The sequence below is a fragment of the Electrophorus electricus genome, chromosome 5 (genome assembly GCF_041902795.1).
Source record: "Electrophorus electricus isolate QZ-2024a chromosome 5, ASM4190279v1, whole genome shotgun sequence".
Lineage (NCBI taxonomy): Eukaryota > Metazoa > Chordata > Actinopteri > Gymnotiformes > Gymnotidae > Electrophorus > Electrophorus electricus.
Window position 1 is genome coordinate 25022192 of NC_137501.1, and position 21187 is coordinate 25043378.

The 21187-nt window shown below is 42.3% G+C and overlaps 7 non-coding genes across 7 annotated transcripts; all 7 read right to left on the minus strand.

Moving 5' to 3' along the window:
• Positions 1-38: 38 nt before the first annotated feature.
• trnaw-cca (transfer RNA tryptophan (anticodon CCA)) lies at positions 39-110 on the minus strand. The gene has a single exon. It is a non-coding gene; the product is annotated as a tRNA-Trp (tRNA).
• A 1899-nt stretch (positions 111-2009) lies between these two features.
• trnaw-cca (transfer RNA tryptophan (anticodon CCA)) lies at positions 2010-2081 on the minus strand. The gene has a single exon. It is a non-coding gene; the product is annotated as a tRNA-Trp (tRNA).
• Positions 2082-3978: 1897 nt separating this feature from the next.
• Positions 3979-4050, minus strand: trnaw-cca (transfer RNA tryptophan (anticodon CCA)). Its single transcript has one exon. It is a non-coding gene; the product is annotated as a tRNA-Trp (tRNA).
• Positions 4051-5949: 1899 nt separating this feature from the next.
• Positions 5950-6021, minus strand: trnaw-cca (transfer RNA tryptophan (anticodon CCA)). The gene has a single exon. It is a non-coding gene; the product is annotated as a tRNA-Trp (tRNA).
• A 1899-nt stretch (positions 6022-7920) lies between these two features.
• On the minus strand, positions 7921-7992 carry trnaw-cca (transfer RNA tryptophan (anticodon CCA)). Its single transcript has one exon. It is a non-coding gene; the product is annotated as a tRNA-Trp (tRNA).
• A 1898-nt stretch (positions 7993-9890) lies between these two features.
• On the minus strand, positions 9891-9962 carry trnaw-cca (transfer RNA tryptophan (anticodon CCA)). Its single transcript has one exon. It is a non-coding gene; the product is annotated as a tRNA-Trp (tRNA).
• A 1898-nt stretch (positions 9963-11860) lies between these two features.
• Positions 11861-11932, minus strand: trnaw-cca (transfer RNA tryptophan (anticodon CCA)). Its single transcript has one exon. It is a non-coding gene; the product is annotated as a tRNA-Trp (tRNA).
• Positions 11933-21187: the final 9255 nt, after the last annotated feature.

Consider the following 21187-nt stretch of genomic DNA (forward strand, 5'->3'; position numbering starts at 1 on the left):
GAGTCATGGAGCTTTCCTAGTGAATAGGAAGAAAGCTGTGACCTCAACGTGATTTGAACACGCAACCTTCTGATCTGGAGTCAGACACGCTACCGTTGCGCCACGAGGTCAAGCAAACACCATCACTGGTACACTGTAGCCAGTGGAGGTAGAGTTTGTGTTTCACAAGATTGGACAGCTGAATGACCAGTGTAACATTCCATTCCAGAATTTTACTTTCCTTTATTACCCTCATCTCCCACAAAGTTCACAAATTCAAGACTAGCTTTAAGGAGAGGGATGGAAGAATCAAAGGGAGGCAAACTTCTGATAGAATCTCTGAGCTCTCTGCTTTCTTCAGAGCCTCAGCCACCTATGCAGGTTGCTGTTTTAGGGACTACCGAGTCTGTTGTCGAGCGATATAAAGGCTCAACTGCTAAATGTATTGCTGGTATCTCCTGTTTAGCATGTAACCATAACGTAAGCAAAAAGAGCATATCGTGGCAGTGACTGGTATGCTACTACAGGTTTGGATTACAACCAAGCCATCTAAACTTTCTCATAAACCTTTGAGAAGTAGTACAGCAGGGTTGATTGCACATAACAGCACTCTGACTGAGTTGCAGGGGTTTGCTGGCACAGAGTCGTAGGCCTACATGGAGCAAGTTGATGTAGTCCATTCTTCAGATAACAAGACACTGCACCTGAAGCTGAGTGTCTTCCTTAAACAGAAAGGGGTGGATTTTCATTATGTTGCTGATGAGGAAACTGCATATACCACTCAAATCAGCAGTATGAGTAGAGAATGATATTTGGTAGTCCGCTTGTAGCCCATGTTTGCATGCATGGTCAGAGTGACCAAAGTGTCTTCTAGGGAGATCCTAAACTTTTGAATTGGGGACGCATCTCCATGGACATGTAGAAGCTGATGTTGGCGAGATTTACATTCCAGTGATGATTCATTCTGTTTAAGAAAGACAGACATCTGATTGAAGACAGACTCTCCAAGAACTTTTGAAAGAAAAGACAGAAGTGACAGCATTTGGTAGGTGCAGAGAGTTGCTAAACAGCTCCTGAGCTGACAACAGAGAAAGATTCCTAACTAGTTCACAAAAAGACATTTAAAAAGACTTATCCCTTTGTGTGCAAGCTGCCTGGAGTTTTCCAATTTCAAGAATCCACTTAAATTTTAATCAATTTAAGTTTGTCAGTGGAGGATGTATTTGCTGATAACTTTCCCTTCCATTCGTTCTCAACATTATGGAGTGGGTCCCTCGTGCATTTGAATCAAAGTTCAAGAATCAAATTTTCTTTTCCATTTTATATCTGCTTGTTCTAATCATAACAGCATAACCATACAAAGGATTAAACCTGGGCTGCAGTAGTTAGGTTCTCATAAACTTGCCACTAAACCAGAAGGAAGAGAGCCACAGTAGTGGAATTCCTCTGCTTCTCCAAAGATGACAAATGGACACGTGATGTAAATCAGTGGTGTCAAAATGGCTATCCGAGTCCAATTTCTGCACATCAAGGCAGGTTAAGTAGGCCTACCTTTTCATCCAAAATACTTACAGCACTTAGTAGGATGGCATATTCGTCCACAATAACCAATAGTGCAAATAGCAAAAGGAACTAACGGAAAATCAAGCACTAAAATAAAAGGCCAATGACCCAAAGACACAGTGTAGTGGAAGATGCATTAGTGGACAATAGCTCCAAAAGTGCCCTATGCCAGTTCTTATTCATGATACAAAACAAAGCTGATGTTTGCCATATTTAGGATACTTTTTAATGTCAGAGATCGCTCATATAAACCAAGATCGATTGAGGAGTGAATGCGGGCAAAGACATGGGTTTTTAACATGCATTGGTTTCATTGACTCCTCTCTCACAGCTGCATAATTATTGGAGAGGAATAAATTTATCTTAAATAAATTTAGCTAAAACTCTGTTATTCTAGATTGTAAACAATAATATCTGCAAATTACATGCGAGTCATGCAGCTTTCCTAGTGAATAGAAAGAAAGCTGTGACCTCGACGTGATTTGAACACGCAACCTTCTGATCTGGAGTCAGACACGCTACCGTTGCGCCACGTGGTCAAGGAAACACCATCACTGGTACACTGTAGCCAGTGGAGGTAGAGTTTGTATTTCACAAGATTGGACAGCTGAATGACCAGTGTAACATTCCATTCCAGAATTTTACTTTCCTTTATTACCCTCATCTCCCACAAAGTTCACAAATTCAAGACTAGCTTTAAGGAGAGGGATGGAAGAATCAAAGGGAGGCAAACTTCTGATAGAATCTCTGAGCTCTCTGCTTTCTTCAGAGCCTCAGCCACCTATGCAGGTTGCTGTTTTAGGGACTACAGAGTCTGTTGTCGAGCGATATAAAGGCTCCACTGCTAAATGTATTGCTGGTATCTCCTGTTTAGCATGTAACCATAATGTAAGCAAAAAGAGCATATCGTGGCAGTGACTGGTATGCTACTACATGTTTGGATTACAACCAAGCCATCTAAACTTTCTCATAAACCTTTGAGAAGTAGTACAGCAGGGTTGATTGCACATAACAGCACTCTGACTGAGTTGCAGGGGTTTGCTGGCACAGAGTCGTAGGCCTACATGGAGCAAGTTGATGTAGTCCATTCTTCAGATAACAAGACACTGCACCTGAAGCTGAGTGTCTTCCTTAAACAGAAAGGGGTGGATTTTCATTATGTTGCTGATGAGGAAACTGCATATACCACTCAAATCAGCAGTATGAGTAGAGAATGATATTTGGTAGTCCGCTTGTAGCCCATGTTTGCATGCATGGTCAGAGTGACCAAAGTGTCTTCTAGGGAGATCCTAAGCTTTTGAATTGGGGACGCATCTCCATGGACATGTAGAAGCTGATGTTGGCGAGATTTACATTCCAGTGATGATTCATTCTGTTTAAGAAAGACAGACATCTGATTGAAGACAGACTCTCCAAGAACTTTTGAAAGAAAAGACAGAAGTGACAGCATTTGGTAGGTGCAGAGAGTTGCTAAACAGCTCCTGAGTTGACAACAGAGAAAGATTCCTAACTAGTTCACAAAGAGACATTTAAAAAGACATCCCTCTGTGTGCAAGCTGCCTGGAGTTTTCCAATTTCAAGAATCCACTTAAATTTTAATCAATTTAAGTTTGTCAGTGGAGGATGTATTTGCTGATAACTTTCCCTTCCATTCGTTCTCAACATTATGGAGTGGGTCCCTCGTGCATTTGAATCAAAGTTCAAGAATCAAATTTTCTTTTCCATTTTATATCTGCTTGTTCTAATCATAACAGCATAACCATACAAAGGATCAAATCTGTGCTGCAGTAGTTAGGTTCTCATAAACTTGCCTCTAAACCAGAAGGAAGAGAGCCACAGTAGTGGAATTCCTCTACTTCTCCAAAGATGACAAATGGACACGTGATGTAAATCAGTGGTGTCAAAATGGCTATCCGAGTCCAATTTCTGCACATCAAGGCAGGTTAAGTAGGCCTACCTTTTCATCCAAAATACTTACAGCACTTAGTAGGATGGCATATTCGTCCACAATAACCAATAGTGCAAATAGCAAAAGGAACTAACGGAAAATCAAGCACTAAAATAAAAGGCCAATGACCCAAAGACACAGTGTAGTGGAAGATGCATTAGTGAACAATAGCTCCAAAAGTGCCCTATGCCAGTTCTTATTCATGATACAAAACAAAGCTGATGTTTGCCATATTTAGGATACTTTTTAATGTCAGAGATCGCTCATATAAACCAAGATCGATTGAGGAGTGAATGCGGGCAAAGACATGGGTTTTTAACATGCATCGGTTTCATTGACTCCTCTCTCACAGCTGCATAATTATTGGAGAGGAATAAATTTATCTTAAATAAATTGAGGTAAAACTCTGTTGTTCTACAATGTAAACAATAATATCTGCAAATTACATGCGAGTCATGCAGCTTTCCTAGTGAATAGAAAGAAAGCTGTGACCTCGACGTGATTTGAACACGCAACCTTCTGATCTGGAGTCAGACACGCTACCGTTGCGCCACGAGGTCAAGGAAACACCATCACTGGTACACTGTAGCCAGTGGAGGTAGAGTTTGTATTTCACAAGATTGGACAGCTGAATGACCAGTGTAACATTCCATTCCAGAATTTTACTTTCCTTTATTACCCTCATCTCCCACAAAGTTCACAAATTCAAGACTAGCTTTAAGGAGAGGGATGGAAGAATCAAAGGGAGGCAAACTTCTGATAGAATCTCTGAGCTCTCTGCTTTCTTCAGAGCCTCAGCCACCTATGCAGGTTGCTGTTTTAGGGACTACAGAGTCTGTTGTCGAGCGATATAAAGGCTCCACTGCTAAATGTATTGCTGGTATCTCCTGTTTAGCATGTAACCATAATGTAAGCAAAAAGAGCATATCATGGCAGTGACTGGTATGCTACTACATGTTTGGATTACAACCAAGCCATCTAAACTTTCTCATAAACCTTTGAGAAGTAGTACAGCAGGGTTGATTGCACATAACAGCACTCTGACTGAGTTGCAGGGGTTTGCTGGCACAGAGTCGTAGGCCTACATGGAGCAAGTTGATGTAGTCCATTCTTCAGATAACAAGACACTGCACCTGAAGCTGAGTGTCTTCCTTAAACAGAAAGGGGTGGATTTTCATTATGTTGCTGATGAGGAAACTGCATATACCACTCAAATCAGCAGTATGAGTAGAGAATGATATTTGGTAGTCCGCTTGTAGCCCATGTTTGCATGCATGGTCAGAGTGACCAAAGTGTCTTCTAGGGAGATCCTAAGCTTTTGAATTGGGGACGCATCTCCATGGACATGTAGAAGCTGATGTTGGCGAGATTTACATTCCAGTGATGATTCATTCTGTTTAAGAAAGACAGACATCTGATTGAAGACAGAATCTCCAAGAACGTTTGAAAGAAAAGACAGAAGTGACAGCATTTGGTAGGTGCAGAGAGTTGCTAAACAGCTCCTGAGTTGACAACAGAGAAAGATTCCTAACTAGTTCACAAAGAGACATTTAAAAAGACTTATCCCTCTGTGTGCAAGCTGCCTGGCGTTTTCCAATTTCAAGAATCCACTTAAATTTTAATCAATTTAAGTTTGTCAGGGGAGGATGTATTTGCTGATAACTATCCCTTCCATTCGTTCTCAACATTATGGAGTGGGTCCCTCGTGTATTTGAATCAAAGTTCAAGAATCAAATTTTCTTTTCCATTTTATATCTGCTTGTTCTAATCATAACAGCATAACCATACAAAGGATTAAACCTGGGCTGCAGTAGTTAGGTTCTCATAAACTTGCCACTAAACCAGAAGGAAGAGAGCCACAGTAGTGGAATTCCTCTACTTCTCCAAAGATGACAAATGGACACGTGATGTAAATCAGTGGTGTCAAAATGGCTATCCGAGTCCAATTTCTCCACATCAAGGCAGGTTAAGTAGGCCTACCTTTTCATCCAAAATACTTACAGCACTTAGTAGGATGGCATATTCGTCCACAATAACCAATAGTGCAAATAGCAAAAGGAACTAACGGAAAATCAAGCACTAAAATAAAAGGCCAATGACCCAAAGACACAGTGTAGTGGAAGATGCATTAGTGGACAATAGCTCCAAAAGTGCCCTATGCCAGTTCTTATTCATGATACAAAACAAAGCTGATGTTTGCCATATTTAGGATACTTTTTAATGTCAGAGATCACTCATATAAACCAAGATCGATTGAGGAGTGAATGTGGGCAAAGACATGGGTTTTTAACATGCATTGGTTTCATTGACTCCTCTCTCACAGCTGCATAATTATTGGAGAGGAATAAATTTATCTTAAATAAATTGAGGTAACACTCTGTTATTCTACAATGTAAACAATAATATCTGCAAATTACATGCGAGTCACGCAGCTTTCCTAGTGAATAGAAAGAAAGCTGTGACCTCGACGTGATTTGAACATGCAACCTTCTGATCTGGAGTCAGACACGCTACCGTTGCGCCACGAGGTCAAGGAAACACCATCACTGGTACACTGTAGCCAGTGGAGGTAGAGTTTGTATTTCACAAGATTGGACAGCTGAATGACCAGTGTAACATTCCATTCCAGAATTTTACTTTCCTTTATTACCCTCATCTCCCACAAAGTTCACAAATTCAAGACTAGCTTTAAGGAGAGGGATGGAAGAATCAAAGGGAGGCAAACTTCTGATAGAATCTCTGAGCTCTCTGCTTTCTTCAGAGCCTCAGCCACCTATGCAGGTTGCTGTTTTAGGGACTACTGAGTCTGTTGTCGAGCGATATAAAGGCTCCACTGCTAAATGTATTGCTGGTATCTCCTGTTTAGCATGTAACCATAATGTAAGCAAAAAGAGCATATCGTGGCAGTGACTGGTATGCTACTACAGGTTTGGATTACAACCAAGCCATCTAAACTTTCTCATAAACCTTTGAGAAGTAGTACAGCAGGGTTGATTGCACATAACAGCACTCTGACTGAGTTGCAGGGGTTTGCTGGCACAGAGTCGTAGGCCTACATGGAGCAAGTTGATGTAGTCCATTCTTCAGATAACAAGACACTCCACCTGAAGCTGAGTGTCTTCCTTAAACAGAAAGGGGTGGATTTTCATTATGTTGCTGATGAGGAAACTGCATATACCACTCAAATCAGCAGTATGAGTAGAGAATGATATTTGGTAGTCCGCTTGTAGCCCATGTTTGCATGCATGGTCAGAGTGACCAAAGTGTCTTCTAGGGAGAGCCTAAGCTTTTGAATTGGGGACGCATCTCCATTGACATGTAGAAGCTGATGTTGGCGAGATTTACATTCCAGTGATGATTCATTCTGTTTAAGAATGGCAGACATCTGATTGAGGACAGACTCTCCAAGAACTTTTGAAAGAAAAGACAGAAGTGACAGCATTTGGTAGGTGCAGAGAGTTGCTAAACAGCTCCTGAGTTGACAACAGAGAAAGATTCCTAACTAGTTCACAAAGAGACATTTAACAAGACTTATCCCTCTGTGTGCAAGCTGCCTGGAGTTTTCCAATTTCAAGAATCCACTTAAATTTTAATCAATTTAAGTTTGTCAGTGGAGGATGTATTTGCTGATAACTTTCCCTTCCATTCGTTCTCAAAATTATGGAGTGGGTCCCTCGTGCATTTGATTCAAAGTTCAAGAATCAAATTTTCTTTTCCATTTTATATCTGCTTGTTCTAATCATAACAGCATAACCATACAAAGGATCAAATCTGTGCTGCAGTAGTTAGGTTCTCATAAACTTGCCTCTAAACCAGAAGGAAGAGAGCCACAGTAGTGGAATTCCTCTACTTCTCCAAAGATGACAAATGGACACGTGATGTAAATCAGTGGTGTCAAAATGGCTATCCGAGTCCAATTTCTCCACATCAAGGCAGGTTAAGTAGGCCTACCTTTTCATCCAAAATACTTACAGCACTTAGTAGGATGGCATATTCATCCACAATAACCAATAGTGCAAATTGCAACAGGAACTAAAGGAAAATCAAGCACTAAAATAAAAGGCCAATGACCCAAAGACACAGTGTAGTGGAAGATGCATTATTGGACAAAGGCTCCAAAAGTGCCCTCTGCCAGTACTTATTCATGATATAAAATAAAGCTGATGTTTGCCAGATTCAAGATACTTTTTACTGTCAGAGATCACTCATATAAACCAAGATCGATTGAGGAGTGAATGCGGGCAAAGACATAGGGTTTTAACATGCATTGGTTTCATTGACTCCTCTCTCACAGCTGCATAATTATTGGAGAGGAATAAATTTATCTTAAATAAATTGAGGTAAAGGTCCGTTATTCTACAATGTAAACAATAAAATGTGCAAATTAGATGCGAGTCATGCAGCTTTCCTAGTGAATAGAAAGAAAGCTGTGACCTCGACGTGATTTGAACACGCAACCTTCTGATCTGGAGTCAGACACGCTACCTTTGCGCCACGAGGTCAAGGAAACACCATCACTGGTACACTTTAGCCAGTGGAGGTAGAGGTTTTATTTCACAAGATTGGACAGCTGCATGACCAGTGTAACATTCCATTCCAGAATTTTACTTTCCCTTATTACCCTCATCTCCCACAAAGTTCACAAATTAAAGACTAGGTTTAAGGAGAGGGATGGAACAATCAAAGGCAGGCAAACTTCTGATAGAATCTCTGAGCTCTCTGCTTTCTTCAGAGCCTCAGCCACCTATGCAGGTTGCTGTTTTAGGGACTACCGAGTCTGTTGTCGAGCGATTTAAAGGCTCCACTGCTAAAGGTATTGCTGGTATCTCCTGTTTAGTATGCAACCATAATGTAAGCAAATGGAGAATATCGTGACAGTGACTGGTATGCTACTACAGGTTTGGATTCAACCAAGCCATCTAAACTTTCTCATAAACCTTTCAGAAGTAGTACAGCAGGGTTGATTGCACATAACAGCACTCTGACTGAGTTGCAGGGGTTTGCTGGCACAGAGTCGTAGGCCTACATGGAGCAAGTTGATGTAGTCCATTCTTCAGATAACAAGACACTCCACCTGAAGCTGAGTGTCTTCCTTAAACAGAAAGGGGTGGATTTTCATTATGTTGCTGATGAGGAAACTGCATATACCACTCAAATCAGCAGTATGAGTAGAGAATGATATTTGGTAGTCCGCTTGTAGCCCATGTTTGCATGCATGGTCAGAGTGACCAAAGTGTCTTCTAGGGAGAGCCTAAGCTTTTGAATTGGGGACGCATCTCCATTGACATGTAGAAGCTCATGTTGGCGAGATTTACATTCCAGTGATGATTCATTCTGTTTAAGAATGGCAGACATCTGATTGAGGACAGACTCTCCAAGAACTTTTGAAAGAAAAGACAGAAGTGACAGCATTTGGTAGGTGCAGAGAGTTGCTAAACAGCTCCTGAGTTGACAACAGAGAAAGATTCCTAACTAGTTCACAAAGAGACATTTAAAAAGACTTATCCCTCTGTGTGCAAGCTGCCTGGAGTTTTCCAATTTCAAGAATCCACTTAAATTTTAATCAATTTAAGTTTGTCAGTGGAGGATGTATTTGCTGATAACTTTCCCTTCCATTCGTTCTCAAAATTATGGAGTGGGTCCCTCGTGCATTTGATTCAAAGTTCAAGAATCAAATTTTCTTTTCCATTTTATATCTGCTTGTTCTAATCATAACAGCATAACCATACAAAGGATCAAATCTGTGCTGCAGTAGTTAGGTTCTCATAAACTTGCCTCTAAACCAGAAGGAAGAGAGCCACAGTAGTGGAATTCCTCTACTTCTCCAAAGATGACAAATGGACACGTGATGTAAATCAGTGGTGTCAAAATGGCTATCCGAGTCCAATTTCTCCACATCAAGGCAGGTTAAGTAGGCCTACCTTTTCATCCAAAATACTTACAGCACTTAGTAGGATGGCATATTCATCCACAATAACCAATAGTGCAAATTGCAACAGGAACTAAAGGAAAATCAAGCACTAAAATAAAAGGCCAATGACCCAAAGACACAGTGTAGTGGAAGATGCATTATTGGACAAAGGCTCCAAAAGTGCCCTCTGCCAGTACTTATTCATGATATAAAATAAAGCTGATGTTTGCCAGATTCAAGATACTTTTTACTGTCAGAGATCACTCATATAAACCAAGATCGATTGAGGAGTGAATGCGGGCAAAGACATAGGGTTTTAACATGCATTGGTTTCATTGACTCCTCTCTCACAGCTGCATAATTATTGGAGAGGAATAAATTTATCTTAAATAAATTGAGGTAAAGGTCCGTTATTCTACAATGTAAACAATAAAATGTGCAAATTAGATGCGAGTCATGCAGCTTTCCTAGTGAATAGAAAGAAAGCTGTGACCTCGACGTGATTTGAACACGCAACCTTCTGATCTGGAGTCAGACACGCTACCTTTGCGCCACGAGGTCAAGGAAACACCATCACTGGTACACTTTAGCCAGTGGAGGTAGAGGTTTTATTTCACAAGATTGGACAGCTGCATGACCAGTGTAACATTCCATTCCAGAATTTTACTTTCCCTTATTACCCTCATCTCCCACAAAGTTCACAAATTAAAGACTAGGTTTAAGGAGAGGGATGGAACAATCAAAGGCAGGCAAACTTCTGATAGAATCTCTGAGCTCTCTGCTTTCTTCAGAGCCTCAGCCACCTATGCAGGTTGCTGTTTTAGGGACTACCGAGTCTGTTGTCGAGCGATTTAAAGGCTCCACTGCTAAAGGTATTGCTGGTATCTCCTGTTTAGTATGCAACCATAATGTAAGCAAATGGAGAATATCGTGACAGTGACTGGTATGCTACTACAGGTTTGGATTCAACCAAGCCATCTAAACTTTCTCATAAACCTTTGAGAAGTAGTACAGCAGGGTTGATTGCACATAACAGCACTCTGACTGAGTTGCAGGGGTTTGCTGGCACAGAGTCGTAGGCCTACATGGAGCAAGTTGATGTAGTCCATTCTTCAGATAACAAGACACTCCACCTGAAGCTGAGTGTCTTCCTTAAACAGAAAGGGGTGGATTTTCATTATGTTGCTGATGAGGAAACTGCATATACCACTCAAATCAGCAGTATGAGTAGAGAATGATATTTGGTAGTCCGCTTGTAGCCCATGTTTGCATGCATGGTCAGAGTGACCAAAGTGTCTTCTAGGGAGAGCCTAAGCTTTTGAATTGGGGACGCATCTCCATTGACATGTAGAAGCTGATGTTGGCGAGATTTACATTCCAGTGATGATTCATTCTGTTTAAGAATGGCAGACATCTGATTGAGGACAGACTCTCCAAGAACTTTTGAAAGAAAAGACAGAAGTGACAGCATTTGGTAGGTGCAGAGAGTTGCTAAACAGCTCCTGAGTTGACAACAGAGAAAGATTCCTAACTAGTTCACAAAGAGACATTTAAAAAGACTTATCCCTCTGTGTGCAAGCTGCCTGGAGTTTTCCAATTTCAAGAATCCACTTAAATTTTAATCAATTTAAGTTTGTCAGTGGAGGATGTATTTGCTGATAACTTTCCCTTCCATTCGTTCTCAAAATTATGGAGTGGGTCCCTCGTGCATTTGATTCAAAGTTCAAGAATCAAATTTTCTTTTCCATTTTATATCTGCTTGTTCTAATCATAACAGCATAACCATACAAAGGATCAAATCTGTGCTGCAGTAGTTAGGTTCTCATAAACTTGCCTCTAAACCAGAAGGAAGAGAGCCACAGTAGTGGAATTCCTCTACTTCTCCAAAGATGACAAATGGACACGTGATGTAAATCAGTGGTGTCAAAATGGCTATCTGAGTCCAATTTCTCCACATCAAGGCAGGTTAAGTAGGCCTACCTTTTCATCCAAAATACTTACAGCACTTAGTAGGATGGCATATTCATCCACAATAACCAATAGTGCAAATTGCAACAGGAACTAAAGGAAAATCAAGCACTAAAATAAAAGGCCAATGACCCAAAGACACAGTGTAGTGGAAGATGCATTATTGGACAAAGGCTCCAAAAGTGCCCTCTGCCAGTACTTATTCATGATATAAAATAAAGCTGATGTTTGCCAGATTCAAGATACTTTTTACTGTCAGAGATCACTCATATAAACCAAGATCGATTGAGGAGTGAATGCGGGCAAAGACATAGGGTTTTAACATGCATTGGTTTCATTGACTCCTCTCTCACAGCTGCATAATTATTGGAGAGGAATAAATTTATCTTAAATAAATTGAGGTAAAGGTCCGTTATTCTACAATGTAAACAATAAAATGTGCAAATTAGATGCGAGTCATGCAACTTTCCTAGTGAATAGAAAGAAAGCTGTGACCTCGACGTGATTTGAACACGCAACCTTCTGATCTGGAGTCAGACACGCTACCTTTGCGCCACGAGGTCAAGGAAACACCATCACTGGTACACTTTAGCCAGTGGAGGTAGAGGTTTTATTTCACAAGATTGGACAGCTGCATGACCAGTGTAACATTCCATTCCAGAATTTTACTTTCCCTTATTACCCTCATCTCCCACAAAGTTCACAAATTAAAGACTAGGTTTAAGGAGAGGGATGGAACAATCAAAGGCAGGCAAACTTCTGATAGAATCTCTGAGCTCTCTGCTTTCTTCAGAGCCTCAGCCACCTATGCAGGTTGCTGTTTTAGGGACTACCGAGTCTGTTGTCGAGCGATTTAAAGGCTCCACTGCTAAAGGTATTGCTGGTATCTCCTGTTTAGTATGCAACCATAATGTAAGCAAATGGAGAATATCGTGACAGTGACTGGTATGCTACTACAGGTTTGGATTCAACCAAGCCATCTAAACTTTGTCATAAACCTTTGCGAAGTAGTACACCAGGGTTGATTGCACATAACAGCACTCTGACTGAGTTGCAGGGGTCTGCTGGCACCGAGTTGTAGGCCTACATGGAGCAACTTGATGTAGTCCATTCTTTAGATAACAAGACACTGCACCTGAAGCTGAGTGTCTTCCTTGGACAGAAAGGGGTGGATTTTCATTATGTTGTTTATGAGGAAACTGCATGTACCACTCAAATCAGCAGTATGAGTATAGAATGATATTTGGTAGTCCGCTTGTAGCCCATGTTTGCATGCATTGTCCGAGTGACCAAAGTGTCTTCTAGGGAGATCCTAAGGTTTTGAATTGGGGATGCATCTCCATGGACATGTAGAAGCTGATGTTGCTGAGATTTACATTCCAGTGATGATTCATTCAGGAGAATGTATTTGCTGACAACTTTCCCTTCCATTTGTTCTCAACATTAAGGAGTGGGTCCCTCGTGCATTTGAATCCAAATTCAAGAATCAAATTTTCTTTTCCATTTTATATCTGCTTGTTCTAATCATAACATCATAACCATACAAAGGATCAAACCTGCGCTGCAGTAGTTAGGTTCTCATAAATAGGTATGTAAAAACCTTCAAATCTTCATGATATATGGTCATGTTGCTCCAGCGGCAAGTCTTGTAACCAAGCTGCTTATTCCACACACAACCAGGTTTTGATTAGCAATGCATACATTTCCTTGCAAGAAAATTGGCAATTCTAAATTCCTCAAGTCTTCAAGTTAGAAAACCACTATGGTCATGGTCAACCACCAGAAGCCTTGGAACTCTTGTAATCATATAATATCATATAATATAATGCCACTGAAGGATTGGGAGCCAAGGGTCTAGGCTAGCAAGCTATAACCTGCTGGCATGTCACACAGTTTACGGACTCTTTGATAAAGTTTTGGGTCCACCCCTTTGGGTAATCAAAGGGTGACCTTCCACATATCAGAAAATAACACTGTCCACTTCACAATCAAGAACCACAAGAAAGTAAATAATACACAGTTCTCGTTAGGACACAATCTCTATTTCTGTGCATGGAAACAATGAAAAAGAACATGTTATTGAAATAATCCTACAAGAGGGAAGTTTGGTAACTGCATGGCCTTTGTGAGTATGCACGTTTAAAATGGAGATGGAAGCTTCTGCAATGCTGTGAACAGTATTCACCTTAAAAATAACCTCTACATGAAAGCATCCTGTCATTATTATTTCTTTAGTGTTTTTACAAAAGGCAAGAAAATGAAACTTCAGCAATGCCGCTTTCATGTTTAGCTCTTTTAAAGCATTCCTAGTAAGATGACCACTCACAAGCCATTAAAATTTTACAAGGATTGAGATACATTTTATATCCATTTTATTTTATATAACCATGCTATTAAATGACTCTGAAAGGGCAAATTATTTTCTTCTCATTGTGTTCTTTGCTCATTTTTTGGATAAAACAGACTGCAAGTTGCAAGTGTAAAATGACAAATCTTAAAGGACAGAAAAGCAGCTTTCAAATTGACAAGAAACAGGACATGCCAATGTTTGCTAGAGATCTACAAAATACAGAATGCAATCTGTGCATTATTGTATATGCACTATTTAATCAACATTGCACATTTGTTGAAATTAGTAGTGATGTACCATTTTCCTTTATTATGCAATGTGGAGAGCTCATGACGCATCCTCCGTATAGCTGTAATGACCACACTACTACTGAAACTGTGAGAGCTGTCAGCATAAATGGAATTCATAATTCTGCACAAATGGTTTTGAAATGTAATTCAATAGTTGGCTGCAGACTAACCATTTGATTTGGTCAAAGAAGCCATCCTGGAGGCACGCAGATGACTTGCATCCTCCCAATGAAATTATAGCAGGCTAGATGTCTGGCAGTGTCATGGAGTCCAAGTCCTGTAGTCTGAAATGTGTTGGCATCTGATTATGCCCGCCACTGAGATACCACAAACTAAGGACTCTGGATTCCAAGACAGAGTTGTGCACTGTAAACCATACATCAATTTGAAAACTTCAAATGTCAAGTATTTTGTGCATGGCATTAGGGAAGCAGCAGGTCCCCAAAACATTTGCTATCAGAAATGTTTTTATCATTGAAAAACATTACAAATTCTAGACTTCAGAATGTGAGCATCAGTCCCACTAACTCTCACATGCTAAAAGAGCGCTCTGTCACTTGAGCTAATTTGCCTAGAGTCTCCTATCAGAAATTATTTCATAAAAGAAAAACACTACAATTTATAGACTTGAGAATATGAGTATCAATCCCACTAACTCTCACATGCAAAAACAGCACTCTTGAGCTAATTCTTCTAGAGTGGTCCTTTTTTGCAGAATGGACAAAAGCTGAAGATGCAGTGGAATGATCATTGTATAGGAGATCTTACCAAATCCTGCATCCACCCTAAATGTCTCATCTAGCTGTGAACTCGAAAAAGCTTACTCCTGAAAACACAGGAATAGTTCTTGATGCTTCTGATATGCACTGTAAACAGTATAAAATTTGAGATATGTCAGAACTGGCAGCCATTGTCTCTAGCTGTCTCTTTTTAATGAGTTAACCATTGTTTACAGAATAACTTTCTATGACTTCAAATACTTCCAAGAATTAAAACTTGCAGAGTTCTGTAGGTAGACACATTGTCTCTGTAGGTTTGACATGTTCATTTGACAAACTAGCTAAAATAGTATGTTTTGGTATGGATAAACTGACTCTTAGCCCTAGACAAAAAAGTGCTCCAAATCTTTCTGCTTGTTCGTGGAGCAAGGAACCAAATTTCCAAAGATGGAGGAGGTATGGTTGAAGATAGAGGAAAATGCCTACTCTGGGTTCTGGAAGAAAATCTGATATTTGAAATATGTCCCTAAGCATTTTATATTCCTTGGCTCACAGAATCAGACATTACATTTTTGTTGTTATGGCAGATTTCATGGTGTAATAGACAGCACTCTGTAACTCACAGCAATAAAGCTCAGTGGACTTTGCAATTGATGATTATTTGTTTCGTTACTGTGTCCAACTGCACTGAATTGCTCTTGAACAACAGCTTCTGCACAAATGGTTTTGAAATTTAATTCAATAGTTTGCTGCAGAATAACCATTTGTAGGAGGGAACGGTATTTGTCAAGTTTCACCTTTGCTCGGTCGAAAAGTGCACGTAACCTTATTCACGCACATGTCTACAATTTTAATGGAAAGAATCCCTTCAATGCTGTACAGAGGACACCAAGGGTGCACTTTCAATGCTGGGTAGCTCAGTTAGTCAGAGAATGGTGCTAATAATGCCAAGGTCATGGGTTCAAACAGTGTATACAGGCCATTTAGATTTTTTCTGATGAACGACCCCTAGCCAACAAACAGGGCATTTAAAAAAAAAAACGCTCCTGTTTGCACTTGTGCCACTTCTAACATCGCTTGAAAATCACAGTCCACTAAGAGATGTTCCAAGAACAGAAAATTTATATTTTAATCCGGACTTCACAGTTAGCAATTTTAGCCATGGATTTCTGCTTGTTTAAAAAATTTTGGAGTTCACCAAGAAAAGTATCAGAGGCAAATTGGCATTAGTGTAAGGCTCCATTACATCATGACATCTAACAATAGCATAAAAAAGGAACATCTCATTCATTTTTCAGTAAAGGAATGTAAAGGTTTGTGAAATACTTAAAAAAGAAAACTATCTGATGAGGAGCTCTGTCTGGCAGAGACCCCAAAACCCAAGATTGAACTGGGGAACTTTAGATATTCAGAGCTATTTCAGATAGTAGCAGCCTTTTTTTGGCTGGTTCTAATTAAACATTACCAATGAATTTAGGTCCATTTACAATAATATGATGTGTACTTAGAAAATAATGACTTTACCGCTGTGAAATCCATGCACCGGACAGGCAGGACCTCACGGTACAGTCCTGCCTTGAGGTGCACTTTCACTTCCATTAAATATTTGTGCATAAATGGTATGACAAGAAAATACTTCTTGACCATCTCTGGACTACATTCTTACCATTTATAGTCACTGCACCAAGTCTCAAGTGATACTGGATAGGGAAGATTATTTTCCCCCGAATTTTAACATCTCGCATCATCCATACCTCCAGATTTGTCAATCTGTTTCTTAGCATCACGTATAAGCAAAAAGGCACTGAGCACATTTTCCTCACACCGCGAGTGGAGCTAACCATCAGTGACAGAATAGATTTCTACAACTTTGCAGAGCAAGTTTGTTCAAGTTGCCAGCATGAAAAAACATTTTAAGATGATGTTGGATTTGGTAGGCTGTCATATTCAATCAATCTTCAGCCATAAGCTTATGTTTGCGTGCCAATGAAAAGAGAAGGCAGAGGGAAGGAGAATGAGCTCAAGTGGTAGGGAGGCTATGGAAGGAGGGAGGTAGGGAGGCTGGTACACATGTGGCTGGACAAGCAGCATTTGACCCATACTCTGGTGGGAGGCTGGGAATACATGCAGCCAGACGATTATAATGGCGACCCCGCCTCCCCAACCTCCCTCCCTCCTGAGTTTTGCTCCCTCCCTGCCTGCCTCCCCCACATCTGCCCGCCTCCCCAGTGTCCCTCTCTCCCTCCCTCCCTCCCTCCCTCCCTCCAAGTGTGCTCACCTGCTTCCCCAGCCTCACTCCATGCCTGCCTGCCAACCTCCCCAGCCTTTCTGCTTACCCTCCCATGCACCGACTTGTCTGCATGCCCAGCTTACTCACCTGCCTACCTGCCTGCCTCTGCAGCCTCCCTCCCTCCCTACCTACCTGCCTCCCTCTCCAGCCTCCCTACCTGCCTGCTTGCCTGCCTCTGCAGCCTCCCTCCCTCCCTGCCTGACTGCCTGGCACAGTGATGCGTTCACCCTTGCCATGCTCATTCCTTCGTTGTGCAGCAAGCATGAGATGGGGAGTCATATAATTCTGATGGCTCGGACAATTTAGAACTGATTCCTGATTCCCATGACTTTGATTCATGATTGAAAAGCTGATTAAGTGTTGGAGAACAGATCTTCTTTATAAGTGGCCGCGAATGGACATGCTTTCGCTGTTAAAGTGTGTTTTTCCTAGTATCATACTCTCTCAAATTCACTATTAATTTTAGTTGTCTTAGGTTTATAGTCTTAGACTGCTTCCTGTATATCTAACGCAAAAATTTGTGTTTCCTATTGCAGAGCCAAGATTATTCTTGTTAAAGGTTAAAGAGAGCATTATTAAATTATTAAAATAATTTCATTCTGGTTACCATAATATTAAGAATGGGATGCTTTGAGAATACCAACTCCTGACAGAAACAGAAACGCTATAGTAGAGATGATACATGGATGAAAATAGAAACATTTACTCACATCTGCAGAAAAAGCTGCAACATCTCTCTACTCCTTCCATGTCTGCTGTTCCTCCCTTATCTTCCTCAGCCACTCTCCCAGCGTCTCCTTATCTGCTGCCTTGTGGTGTCCCGTGTGGAAGAAGGGGTAACTGACACTGTGATGTGGGGGAATGCTGCTGACATCTTTGTTGTTGGTTAAAAGGATGGATTCTGTTTTAATGAAAATCCATGTCAGTTTAAAACCTGGGTAACCTGGTAAACCACAGTAAATTTTCAGCTCATGAGGCACAACATTAGAAATACCCAAAACAATTTCTGTTACCCCACATTTGCCCTTTTAAACCATAGCTGCAGTTTACACTGTCCCCACCACTTTGTGATCTATGTGATTTTGTCCCCACCACTTCTTGAAAGTGAATTAAGAAAATATTAGTATTTGCTTCACATGCTTATTTTCGCTTCATTTATTTAAAATGATTCAATTAATACGATGTTTTGGTCTATAAATCTAATCGTATTATGTTCTTAATGACAATCAGAACACATTCTTGCTAATATGTTGTCACGATGGCGCAACTGACATTCCTTGAAATATTGATTTCGGACCTGTTTGTTGAGCTGTGACTGTTATATTTGAAAATAAAATGTATGTCTATGTTTAATGTGCCTCGTCCCCACATCCTGTTTAACCCTTCAACATTATAGAAACACCGACCTACCAAGGAAGCCTAGGAAAGGCAAAAAGAAGAAGGGGAGGAAAGGAAGTCAATGCCCTCCCACAGCACGTGCAGTGAAGTCTCCCATGTTCTTGGGCACCCTCCTGACTGCAGGTGCAGAAGCAGGGGAGTCATACGGAACCCTGGCGGGCGACCGGGACTGGTATAACAATTTCCAGTCCTCGGAGTTGGACTCTGTGGATGCCTACTGTCCAGCGGAGAGACCTTCCCTCATCCTGGCCTCACTTCATGGAACTACAGGGAGGGAGGAACCGGCTGAACAATTTTGGAGGGGCCCTGTATATGGTCCGGGATCGGACATTGCAGAGTCCTGCGGAGAACAGCTGGACCAAGAGGACCGGTACTCGGAGATGGACTGTGCTGGGACCTATGACCCCTGCCTGGATGATCATAGGGGCTACACAGATTACGGACAGACAGAGGAGTGCAGCAATGTCTGTCTGCAGTCAGATAGGGGTTCCGATCGTGAGGAGGATGCGGCAATGAAGGTAGAAGAGGGCCCTTATAGCGATCTTCCCTCCCACAGTGACGCCAAAATCTCCAACAGCGAGAAGCCTCCAGTACCTAAGGCACCACCCAGGGTACACCGCCCACGAGCGAGCAGGCAGCCCCGGGTACCTAGCAGGGAGGCATCGTCGTCAGAAGAGGACACTCCTCCATCTAAGGCGAAGAGCCCCAGGGCGCATGCGCATATGCCTAAGCCTCATGGAGGAAAGAAGGCAGCAGCACCACTGCCAGCACCGGAACTGGGCAACACAGCTGGTGCGCTTCCTGAAGTGCAAGCGCTGAAACCAGGACAATCACCGCTACCTAAGCTGATGAGGGACACTCCCCGCCAAGCTGGTCGGTCTCCGACCCAGCCGATGACTGGGGCACCGCCTGGGGTTCCTTCCCCTTTCCTCGGACTATTGAATGTGTGTGGTGTTGTTCATGTGCCTGTCCCTGACACCGTGTCTGTCCCTATTACACTAAATGTACCGGTCACTTTGTTCCCCTTTGTGTCTGTGCCCGTGCCCGTTAGGGTGTGCGTCCCTGTGTCTGTCATCGTCTTGGTCCCTGTCCTTCCCCCCGCTACCCTGCTTGCGCTGGTCTGTGGCATGTTGTCCGGTCCTCCAATGTCACCTCTTGGCGTTGGTCTCGGGGCTGCAGCCCGATAGGGGAGTTGCGCCCTTGGCGGGGGGCTCTGTTATGGTACGGCCCCTCCCCCCTCAAGTAAGTGTGTGTGTGTGTGTGTGTCTGTATCGCCCTCTTGTGTCATTCACCTGATCCTTGCTGTGTATAATTGTCATGCGTGTATATAAGTCTCATGTTGTATCGTTGAAGTTGTCGGTGTTTGACCCCAGTAGTGTGTTTGTTGAGTTGTGAGTGTTATATTTGAAAATAAAACATATGTCTATGTTTAACATGCCTCGTCCCCGCATCCTATTTAACCTTTCAACGTTACAGGAATCTTACTGTTGAAATGTATTGATCAGGAAAGGGGTTCAAAAGAATTTCCAAGCTATTAAATATGCTATAGAACACATTGAAGATAATCATTGTGCCTCCCGCAAGGCACGTGGTTTGGCCCGCCACATGACTTGGGAGGATATGTTTGTGGTCACGCCTGCATACACCTGCACCTTGTCTTGTCTGTGTATTTAAACCTGTGTCAAGGTGTGCAGTGCGTTGGTCATTGTTATTGTAGCATGTTTGTAACTATATGTATCGAGTCTTGACTGTTTGTTTAAATATTGTGTTAAATGTTAAAAGTCGTTAGTTTTTAGTGTGCTTATGTTCATTGTTTGAATAAATGGTTTGAATAAATGTTCCTCCATGTCGAAGAAGTCTGTACATCCTGCTCCACGCCCTACAGCACTCGCGATACCGCATTACAGAATGACCAACCACCACAGGACGCCTACTTCCTAGTAGGAGGTTCGTGGACACCCCCTGCACTGCCGCCTGGATCCCAGGATATTGGGGAGAGGACTGTGTTCACTGTCCATGTTTTCTCCAGAGGCGGAGGAGAACACTCCCAGGAATTTCTTGGGGGTGGCCTGAGACTGTTGAACCTGGGCCGAGGAGGACCGAGGGGCACCACGGCGACCAGACAGAGGGCGGTCAGGTGGAGCCAGCGAGATCTCCTGAGTCCCTTCCCCTCATTGGACTCGACAGCGAGACTGGAAGGGTCTGCCCAAAGCCTCGGAGGCAAACCACCTCTGGGACGCTCCTAGAGCGGTGGGAGAGGGGAGGTAGCACGTCTGGAACCGGGGCGGACGTGCACCCCCGCGTGTCTGTTGAGGCCACGGACAAATCAAGGTGCCTGTGGGGATGGCAGGCACCACATCACAGCGCCTTATGTTTGTGTGAGGGCGCTATTGCGTGCTTGTGTTTGCACCTTTTGTTTGTACAGGCGCAACGACTTGTGGAGCATACCGGACCACCCTAAGAGAGGCAGGGAAGCTGCCTTTCTCCCTCTCACTGTGAGGTCTTCCTTGCTGATGGCACCTAGCCCGCCTGATACTGGGTGGGCGCCGGGCACTGCCATGCTGTGTGTTTATGTGTACACAGCGCCCGGAGGTTCGTGTTCATTGGATGGACACTTCGGGAGCCATGCCCCTTGGGAGGGGGTTCTGTCACGGAACGCTTGCCTCCCACGAGGCACGTGTTTTGAACTGCCACGTGACTTGGGAGGATATGTTTGTGGCCATGCCTGCACACACCTGCATCTTGTCTTGTCTGTGTATTTAACCCTGTGT